This window comes from Hemitrygon akajei, unplaced genomic scaffold, assembly GCF_048418815.1.
Source record: "Hemitrygon akajei unplaced genomic scaffold, sHemAka1.3 Scf000182, whole genome shotgun sequence".
In the NCBI taxonomy this organism is placed as follows: Eukaryota; Metazoa; Chordata; class Chondrichthyes; order Myliobatiformes; family Dasyatidae; genus Hemitrygon; species Hemitrygon akajei.
Window position 1 is genome coordinate 488,159 of NW_027332068.1, and position 11,757 is coordinate 499,915.

Consider the following 11,757-nt stretch of genomic DNA (forward strand, 5'->3'; position numbering starts at 1 on the left):
AACAGCTATTCAATGAATCCCACCAGGATATTAGTACCCTTTGAGTTCAGGTGATCAGTTCGTCTTTGTATAAGTCCTACTTCCCCCAAAATAGATCCCACAGATCCAGGAATTTGAAGCCCTGCCCCCTGCACCAGTTGCTTAGCCACACATTAATCTGCTCAGTCAGTAATCCTGAGATAATTACTCTGGAGGTCTGGCTTTTCAATTTTCTTTCTAGCTGCCAGTAATCTTCCTTCAGGACCTCCTCTCTTTTTCTCGCTATGTCACTGGTATCAACATGTACCAAGACTTCTGGCTGCTCGCCCTCTCTCCTCAGAATACTCTGGACCCGATCCGAGATATTCCGTACCCTGGCCCCAGGGAGGCAACACACCATCCGGGTATCCTCGCTCGGCTCGCAGAATCTTTTGTTTGTTCCCCTCACTATAGAATCCCCTATAACTACTGCATTTCTCCCTGCTCTCTTGACTTTGAAGATGTCTGAAAGTGATCTGGTGTGTTCACTGAATATTTGGTCTTGGAGTTTGACTTATTCCGTATCCTTAAGGGAACCGGGTCTCGGCAGAGTCCTTACCCTGTCTGCCGCTGCTCCAGGCAGTGACTGCTAGCCTGAAAGGCGCTATGTTGAAGGGCATACATATAAACTGCTAGAGTCAGCTGTGTCTATAGAAGCGATAAATGGATAAAAACACAAATAATCTTTCGATGGAGATACATGATTTGTTTCAGTTTGATGCCCTCTCCGCACACCCCATTGAATTCAGATTACTGCCGATCCCGTTGCTCTTACAGCCGCTTACATCCAACGCCGTCGCATAAGCTTCCAAAGCTTCCGAAAACATGCATCTCGTCAACTGTTTTAAATTATGTCATTGTACCTGACCCCATAGCTCACCACGGTTGTTCATTGCCCACAAATGCAAATTTTATTAAATATTATACAAATCTGGGTAAACGACTGAGTGTATTCACCCTATCGATTCTCCTCACGGCATTTGCCGGACGTCCCTGTAGGTATGGGTTTGTCAGTGCGCCCTCATGACTTGTGCACCTGAGCAGCTTAGAGTACATAAATCCACTATGGTCCTCCTGATCTACTCATCCAACACCTTCTCACTTTGTGTTACCCCTGGCTCTCCACCCACGACCCCCACCACTGGTTATTAGCCTCACTGCTGAATTGTTGAACAACTTGCCGGACCACCGGCCAGCAATCTCAGTTGTCTTCATTCGGTAAAACCTGGACTCGGATGAAACTCTCATATCAGCCAACTCCTACAGGAACACAACGATTTGGCTATCACCTTCTTTAAATGGAAATACAGAAACCCAGTCACCTCTCGGACAGCAGGCAGCACGGTCGACCACCTTATGGGCATTACCTCTCTCCGAGATCGTCTGATTGACAATAGACACAAGCCATGACAGACTACTGAGGCAACGCGCTACAGTACAACTTCATTCGCCATCCCAGTGTCTATCCAGCGCCGGGGCTGATGTAAAATATTCAAAATCGCCCATCCTTCACTCGACCGGATCTACAGCGTGCGTAGAATGGATCTGCATCTGCCACGTGATGAGTGGAAGATGGCCATCATAACGCCCAGTGGTCACTGCGAGTGCCTGGTTGTGGCTTTCCGACTTACCAACAGTCCAGCTGTTTTTCAAGCCTTCAGGAACGACATCCACCTCGCAAATCAGCACGTGCACATGTTTCCGCGATGCTTTGCCGACTCTGACCCTTCAACATGGATGTACTTTTTTTTCTGGGCCGGCCTTGCTCACTATCAATACACTTTTCTGTAACAATTATGCTACCTTTTGCCATAGTCATTATAACCAATCCCTGGCATTCCCTGCGGTGGTGTCTACAGTGGAAAACCCGTCGGTCAAGGCCCTGCTGCTCTAATGCCGGAGGAGGGTCACGGTGGGTCATCGGAGCTGCCAACCGCACCTACTGCTACCATGTCAACCGCATTCGCCGTCCTGCCAGCTTGTCAAACACTGGTAAAATAGTGGGGATATCCACCAGCTGCATTTTGTACCAGGAGGAGAAATTAGCAATATGAATGTCTTAGGAATGTATTTCAGTGAATGGCCAGTTTACGCCAGGACATCATCACATTGATCGGTTGAAATGCAGTAGCAACTGCATTATCAGTTGTCATTAACGATAGTCAGTAGGAGTACTAATGGTGGCTGTCAGCTTAGCCAGCAGTGATATTATCTCTTCAGTTCAGTGATGGTTCAGGAGAAGCAGTGATAACACCAGCGTGGCCTGGCGTGTTAGTAGAACTGCCGACCATTCTGCTTGTAGAACAGAATTGGCTCTTTGAACTATAAACCGGGCCCGTAATCATTCTGTCGTTTCAGCATTACAGTCAATGTGTCTGCTTCATATTTTCTGTCGCCCAATAGAAGTCCAGGTATTGGCTCTCCAGCAGCTCAGACAGATGACCGTGGGTGCGCCTAGTGAAGAGTTTCAGATGCTTCATCCGTCTGTGTCTCACATTACTATCCATCTGCAGAGACCGCTTTATTCTGTTCCTTGCAATCGTTTATCTCATTTGAGCATTATTTACAAATTGCTTCAAAATATATATGTTTTTAATATCTTTTTCAGTACACAAACATACAACTGTGTGTCTTCCGTAATTCTGCAAGTACCGAACTGTACCAGGTTAACTGCATCTCAGCCTGACACTAATTAATCGGATTAGTGATGTGCAGCCTATCTCTCTTGTTGTTATTACACAGCCCGATTGAAACAACAAAAGCATGCACGTTTATTCGCACCATTCAGCACATTGTTCTTCAATAGTTAAGTACGTCAAACATATGTTTATGTGTGTATAGCATATTTTAACAATTATATTTACTATTCTATTCCTTGTATGAATCATCATGTGTGCAACGGTGTGAGTGATGAAGGCTCGGCATTCTCATGTTCGTCGATGGTTTCCATTATCTGAACCTGCTGAACTCAAGCTGTACCTATTTGCGCCACTGATGTACTTTACCTGCGAGCCCACTGACCAGAGGCTGGATTTAGATTCGAGTGAGTGGCGACATAAGGGTGTAACAATACTTGTAAATTCAGATCTCTGATATTTATTTAGACGTACGATGATAAAAAGAATGCCTGTGCCTCCAAATATAAACACGGTCCAATGTCATTTGGAAAAAGCAACATGAATGAATAGTTCTCCTTCACCTCCAGGTTACTCCTGATATCAGTAGGAAAATAACAATAAAAGCCGAAGTTCAAAGCGTTTCTGTTCTACTGCTGTTTCGACCGTTCCTTGGCACACTGGCTGTACTTCTCTCTGTTCTGAACTGTATAACCGGAAGAATCAAATGCATAACGATAGGTGGCACGGAAATTCTGCCCACGTTACGTCAGTCATCTCTTGTTGGACGTAGTGCAACAGGTATCAGTAATGTTTGCACTTTTGAGGAATTAATACTACGGTTTGTAATTTGCGGCATTATCAGCATTCTTGTTTTCCGCAGGGGAGCGCACATTGTCAAATAAGACATGAGCAGTATGTTCTGGTATCCAATGAGAGTGTTGTCAGTGTTCACTGGGCATCAGCAGTATCAGAATGATTTTGGTGAGAAGCATTTTCATTAATAGCGATATTTCATGATTTTATGATCTTACGGCCCTGTATCTTGTTTTCTCTGTTTCCATCATGAGGCTGGACAAGCAATGAAATTACCAAAGTACTTAGAGATGGTTCTGAATCAGCAGTGATACTCTCTGTGTGAGAGTTTCTTGGGACGGAATAAGCTGTGGTAATAATATTGCAGTATTGCTGGGACTTTGCAGACTGAGACGTTATCAGCGTTGTAAGTGGCATGACAGAATAAGCACTGATAACACCAATGTTGTTATCAGTGTACAGCTGTGACAGTCCTGTTCATTGCAGTAATAGAAACAGGGAAACATAGAAACATATAAAACCTACTGCACAATATAGGCCCTTCGACCGGCAAATCTGTGCCGAACATGTTCTCACCTTAGTACTATCTAGGTTTACCCATAGCCCTCGGTTTTACGAAGCTCCATGTTTCCATCCAGGAGTCTCTTAAAAAACCCTATTATTTCGGCCTCCACCACTGCCGCCAAAAGCCCATTCCATGCACTCACAACTCCCTGCGTAAAAAAACTTACCCCTGATATCTCCTCTCTACCTGCTTCCAAGCACCTTAAAACTCTGCCCTCTCGTCCCAGTCATTTCAGCCCTGGGGAAGCCTCTGATTATCCAAACCATCCATGCCTCTCATTAACTGTACACTTCTATGAGGTCAGCTCTCATCCTTCGCCGCACCATGGTGAAAAGTCCGAGTTCACTCAACCTATTCTCATAAAGCGTGGTCCCCAATCCAGACTGCTTACTTGAAAACTGTTCTGCACCCTTTCTAGAGTTTCTACGTCCGTCCTGTAGTGAGGCGGTCAGAACTGAGCACAGTCCTGCAAGAGAGATCTGACCAGTGTTCTATATGGCTGCAACATAGCCTCTCGGCTCTTAAATTCAATATCAAGATTGATGAAGGCCAATGTACCGTATGACTTCTTAACCACAGACAACCTTTAATAACTCTATATACTCGGACCCGAAGATTCATCTGATCCTCCACACTGCCAAGAGTCTTACCATTAATACTATATTCTTACATCATATTTGACCTACCGAAATGAACCACTTCACACTTATCCGGGTTCAACTCCATCAGCCTCTTGTCAGCCCAGTTTTGCATCCTATCAATGTCCCGCCCTCCAGGCGATCCACAACACCCCCAACCTTCGTGTCATCAGCAAATTCACTAACACATACCTCCACTTCCTAATTCAGATCATTAATAAAATCACAAATAACATGTGTCCAAGTACAGATCCTTGAGGCACACCACAGGTCACCGGCCTCCATGCAGAATATGACCTGTCTACAACCACTCCATGCCTTCCGTGGGCAGCCCATTTCTGGATCCACAAAGCAATGTTCTGGATCCCATGGCTCCTTACTTTCTAAATAAGCTTTTCAAAGTGTACCTTATCAAATGCCTTGCTAGAATCCATATACACGACAACCACGGCTTGATCTTCTTCAGCCTGTTTAATTAGATCCTGAAAAAAAACCAATCAGGCTCATATTACACAACCAGCCTTTGACAAAGCCATGATGACTATTCCTAAACATATTATGCCTCTCCAAATGTTTATAAATCCTGCCTCTTGGGATTTTCGTCAACAACTTACCAACCACTGAAGTAAGACTCACTGGTCTATAATTTCCTGGGCTATGCCTACTCCCTTTCTTGAATAAAGGAACAACATCCGCTAACCTCCAATCCTCCGTACGCTTACCCTCCACTTTTATGATGCAAAGATCTTCGCCAGAGGCTCAGTAATCTCCTCCCTCACTTCCCACATTAGACTTGGATACATCCCGTCCGATCCCGGTGACTTATCCAACTTGATGCTTTCTATAAGCTCCAGCACATCTTCTTTATTAATATCTACATGCACAAGCTTTTCAGTCTTCTGCAAGTCATCTCCGCAATCGCCAAGAACCTTTCCGCAGTGAATACTGAATCAAAGTGTTCAGTAAGTAACTCTGCCATCTGCTCGGGTTCCATGCACTCGTTTTCCACTGTCACACTTGATTGGTCCTATTCTCTCCCGCCTTATATTCTTGCTCTTCACATTATTGTAATGGATCAGTTGGAAAGTTGGAAATAAATCCAGTGGTCTCCTCACCGCCCAGAAAGTGAATTATCTGTCTCTTAAATGAAATCTGTCTATCTATATATCTCTCTATTTATTCACCGATATATCTATCTATTTATAAACGCAGATAGGCGAAAAACAGAAAAACTATGTCTTTGTAATAGTCGCGGTGGAAATGTCTATGGAAAGTACAGCATTCTAAATAGTAGTCAAGTGTATACTTGTAATAATTGTGAAAATCAGGCAAGGTAAACTCTTGGAGAATATCAGTGTTAGCACTGTGTATGTTCTGTTTTGGTTTGTTTCTGATTTGGTTTGTTATTTTATTTTAATTCTTTTTTTAATCATTAAAAGCTGGTGTAGGTTGTACATCATTTCCGACGATAATGTAAAGCTCTTCCCGGGAGGAATTTCACACTGGGGCAGTTCCACTCTAGGCGTCAAATAACTTGGTCCAGTTACACGAACAATCGTCAAAATTAAAGTCTTTCTCAGCTACAGTGGTTAGTAATGACGCGTTCTGTTCCTTCGTTTGCCTTTCGCTCTCCTAAAAGCGTTGCAGCAACGCATTCTTCGGCGTTGGATCTTGTAGTTCATTCTGTCTGCCCAGTCGGGAATTGGCTTCGAAGGCTGGGGCAGGAAAATCCCTTTCTCACGGAGGGTGAAATTTTCTGTCTTAGCCCGCCTGTCGTAGCGGATTATCAGGGTGTTAGTTATTTGGAGCCACAGCTGAGAGTTGGGTGGCAGATGAGGACTAATGGTGGACGAGCGGCCCCTGGGTGCCTAACAATATTCCGTAGGAAACCCATTGGCGTAAATCTAGAAAAGACACTCTCCGGTCCCACCAAACTCATGCGATTGAGAAGGCTCTCCCACATCAAACCCTATCTGTGTGGATGCGGAGTAATTTGTTACAACGTTAAATTCTCCCGATTTCCGGCATCCTGACTGAATGCCACACATTCCTTATCATTCCTCATGCAAGGATAATCCGAAAAGGCTGAAGAAAAATCAAGATCTCTTATAGAACTGCTAAATGAAATACCTCCCGCGTAACAGTAAAGATGTGAACAACAGAATTATAGTATTCTTATAAGGATTGTGGAGGTTTTATTTTGGCACAAAACTTGAGCTGCTTAATTTGAAAAATATAATAATATAATTAGTCATTTTCATAACATGAACAATGAGCACCATATAAATATCAGATCCTATCTTCGTCAGAGCACAATGGTTCTCTACTAACGAAAGGGTGTTTTGTGCAGGTAAAATGAAGTGTGTGCATTTGTGTTGATGAAGATGGAAGAACCACGTTTCCCTGAGCTGTTTATAAATTAATTCTAGTTTTAGATAATGATATTTGGCATAATAAATGTTTATAATATTTCTTTAAACATTGCCGGGGAAACACATTCACGCAGACAAAGACAGTAACGTTATTCAACTCAGAGTGACCACCTGGAATCCTGGATTACGGAGTTAGCACAGCAACAGTTTCTAGGCTGTTTCGTCCGAACACATCGAAGGACCAGACAAACCATCCTCACACGCTTGAAGTTTTGCGAGGTTTCCTGTATTTTCATTTGCCTCAGGTTGTAATTGCAATTAATTTGCAATTCCCATTATTTTGACTTTACACAAAAACTGACTGACCTTGGGTTGACTGAACGAAATTAGCACACAGAAACGAGTGTAAATTTGTCGACATCTGTGTCTCAATTTTCTGGAGAATTGGCTCTGTTACCTTCCTCCCTCATCACAGCTGTGAAGAGGTGGTTTATGTTATTACCTAACACTACGAATTTCTTGTCTTCCGCAACTTCCTCCGTTTTCAACAATTTATTATGACTATTCGCATCCCCAAGCACTCTCCAACCGTCTTCTCCAAATTCTGCGTGTATCACTTTCTACGTCCATCCCTACTGATCACCGTCCTGGCGCTTAGCCCTGCAAGCGTTACAAGTGCCACACCTGCATATACACCTCCTCTGTTACCGAATACCATTAGCGAAAGGTGCCCTTCCAGGCCAGACTGTTATATCCGTTTCTCCCGGTTTGGCAGCCTCCACATTAGTGGGAAACAACGTGGGTTGGAGTACTGCATGTGGAACAACATGGCTTGGTAGTCAATCTGTGAAAATCAGGCAGTTGCATCGGTGAATGAATGTGTAAACAATTCCCATCATTCTTATCCCAATTGATCTGCGGACGGATAAGGATGGTAACCAGTGAATCCCAGTTTGATTGGCAAATTGAGCATCAAACTGCCTTGCAACAGAAGACAAAAAATCATGGTGGAGACTTGTCCTGTTATTCACCACTTAAAATATCCCGCTTTCTGTCCACATTTGGATAGGAGCAAGATTATGATGAAATGTTCCGCACTGAAAGGGGGAAATAGGTCTTCAGAAAGTAACAGGAATATTGTTACCATCGAGAAAAGGAGCCTCGCTTCATGATATTTCACACGGCAGTGTGTACCGTGTGCAGCATCGTCCAGGCAGCAACTCCAGCGACTGGAACAATGACCAGAGCTGTCGCGACACTCGTCACTTTCAGAGTTTTCGACACAGTCAGAAACATATTTTGCCGAAAATTATATTTCCGTCTGATACTGTTCTTCGGTCTATCTCTTTCAATTATCTACTTGAAAGACTGCAATCGTACAGAAGAAGAGTTAATCACTGCTTTCTGAGGAGCAATTGGAAACAGATTATAAATGATGCATATATCACAAAGGAATTAACAAATCCATTGCGAGCGTTGATACATTAATCAATGAACCGATGTATTGATTAATGGCGTTATTGACAATAAAATTGCGGAATAGGAACTGAAATTAATTGCTTTTGCAACAAAGGGCAGCTGTTTACGAGTTCGGGATAAAAGCACTTCAGAAGATAATATGAGTCAAATGGTGAGACTGGCGCAGTCAGCCTCACACATGGTATTCAATGTGTGAGGAATTAAAGAAAAGAAGTGACTCCGCCTACAGTGAGCCCAGAGCCGCACATTGATACCAATTCCACAATGGAAATAGTATGGGGAGACTTTTACCAATCAGCCGAGAGCCACTCATCGGTATGAGTTCCACAATAGATACGGAGTGGTTTACTGCAAAAACAGAAGGAATTGTGATGGGAAGGTGAAATTGAACAAATCCGCAGTTCTGCACAAACGTACATTGGTGGTGAAGTGGAGAATGAGCAGACACATAATAGGGAAATGTGATAAAGATCGTCAAGGAGTCATATATTATTGCTACAGAGAAATAGGCTTTTCCGCCCCTCTAGATCATCCTGCTTTGATCTTCTGCCTACTCACATTTATCTGCACATGTATCTGCCTGTCTCTCATTCACGTACCAACACAACCTTCTCTGAAGTGTTACAATTGCATCCTTATTACCACTTACGCGGACAGTTGCTTCCAAATTTGCTCAACCATCTGAGGGAACTAGACTTCCCACACAACTCTCTGCCATACTTCATCTTTCTCCACCACGAACCAATGAATTCTAGATATAAATACTTGTTATAGGGTCAGGGGTGAAAGCAAGGCAGCGCAGACAACTGGAAGAATTGTATCAGCTCAAAATAGAATGGCGGAGCAGACTCAATGGGACAAAAGTCCTACTCCTGCTCCATATCTTATGGGCTCATTCACCCAGTAGATCGGGAAAATCTGCGGGCATTCTCCCTGACTGTAACTCACACAATGTTGTATACTTCTGTAAGATCTCCACTCGTTTTCCCGCTCTCCAGGGAATGAATTCGTAATCAATTTAACCTTTCCCTCTCAACTCTGCTCCCATTTCCCGAACTCTGCCTTGTAAAGGATCAGAGAACGCACATTTTGTAGATTATTCATATTTGGTAACTGCAGGTAGGTGACCAGAACAGCACTCGTATTTCTAATTCCTCAACACGATGTTGTACAGTTTCGACATAAAGTCCCAACTCCTGAAATCACTGAACTAATTGTGTACACCAATGTGATTAGAGCTTCTAATGCAGCCCGATCTGCCTCTGACGCCGCTTTCCTGGAATTACCGATCTGACTCACGGGTCTCTTAAAAAAAAAAAGTGTAATGACGCCCCACTCTTCAATATGTGCATTTTACTCTCTTGTAAATTTTCCACTCAACGCAGACCTCATTCTTCTCTGCGTTCAATTCCAATCGCCATTTATCTAGCCAATTCCCAGCCGTTCGAGATTACGCTGTAAGGTCGGTTGACCTTCCTGTCTGTACAAAACACCCGCAATCTTGGACACGTCCACATTTTTTCTGATCCATTTTTTTATACATTGATATTTAAATAATTAAATGGATGTTAGGTAACAGTGGACCAAACATCAATCCCTGCGGCATACTAGTCACCGTCAAATATCCAACCGTCCGCTCTCTGTCTTCTTCCGCAAGAGCAGCGTTGGATCCATGTTGTTTTAGTCTGATGTGACTGAATGAAACGTGGAAGTCAACGTGCGATTTTCACATGCTGAGAAAAATGAAGAGACTCGGCATTCACTCCCGGGACATAAGGAACACTTCGGATTTGCAGTACACAAATTCAATAATGCGAAAATAACGTAGTAACATTTGATGGCGACTAATTTTGGTGATTCTCAGTATATTCACGCTATCGACGATCGAAAGGGAAATTACATCAAACTATATCAGGGAAAATTAAAAGAACTTTGGCATATAATAGAATAGCTCGGGAATAGAATTGCTACTTTTATTCAAACAGATAATGGGTTGATAAAAAATAGTGGAAATATGACACTTTGATTAATAAGAACATAATACATACGAAATAGGAGCAGGAGTAGTCCATCCGGCCCATCGATCCTGCTCGGCTATGCAATAAGATCATGGCTGATCTGTCCGTAAACTCAGATCCATCTGCCTGCATTTTCCCCATAACCCTCAACTGCTTCCCTGGGCAGAGAATTCAACAGATTCACCACTCTCTTGCAAAGACAGCTTCTCCTCATCTCCGTCCTAAATCTTTTCCCTGAATTTGGAGGTAATGTCTCAACTACCAATGAAAACAACTTTCCTACTACTATCTTATCTATTCCATTAAAATTTTGTATTTTTATATACGATCCCCTCTGATTCTTCTGGACAGCAGAGAGTATAGTCCCAGGCGGCATGATCTCTCCTCAGAGGTTAGCTACTTCCTCCTGGAGTCCACCTGGTGAACCTCCTCGGCACTGCCTCCAAAGGCAGTATGTCCTTCCTCAAGTATGGAGACCAGAATTGCACACAATAATCTGGGTGCAGCCTCACCACTTCCTTGTATAGTTGCAGCATAATGTCGTTAAGGTTAGTTAGATTGCACGGATTGTCAAAGATATGGGGTTGTCAAATCATTCACTGGGGAAAGTCAGGTTCTTCGTGCCGAACGGCCCATGTAAGTGTGGAAAAGCATTGTTCTTCAAACTGTCCACAACCTTCACTAATTTCCTGAAGAAACGGACCCCTTTTAACGTCAAGTCCTTGCAATATCGAGATTGAACTTTAAAATATTTCGAGGAATACAAGTAGAATGAATTTTATTGTGATATATGCCACCAGCTGTTACTGCGACTTCTATCACTGAAACTACCGGAAATGACAGGAACGAACGAAAGAAAACAATGAACGGATGTTCTCGTTTAACAAAGATTTCATTTCATCTGTGGAGCTCAGCTCCTTCCCTCCATGTCAGAAGCGAATGTGCTTTACAAAACATTACAAAGTAAATCGTCTTCAAGATGATTGCCTATGTAAAAAGCAACACTTAAATAGCTGACGTAGCTGAAGCCAGTTGTAATATAACTTAACCTCACATGATTAACATTATATTTTGTTTTATAGTACAAAAATTGAAATATCCCTGAGGAGTCAAATTCATGGCACGGTGACAAAGTGAGTAAAAACAGTTCAACGTATGTGTTTGTGAAGCTGGTTGTCACTAATGTGACTGATGAGAAAATTACACTGTGACCCACAGGTATTGCTCTCACTTGCA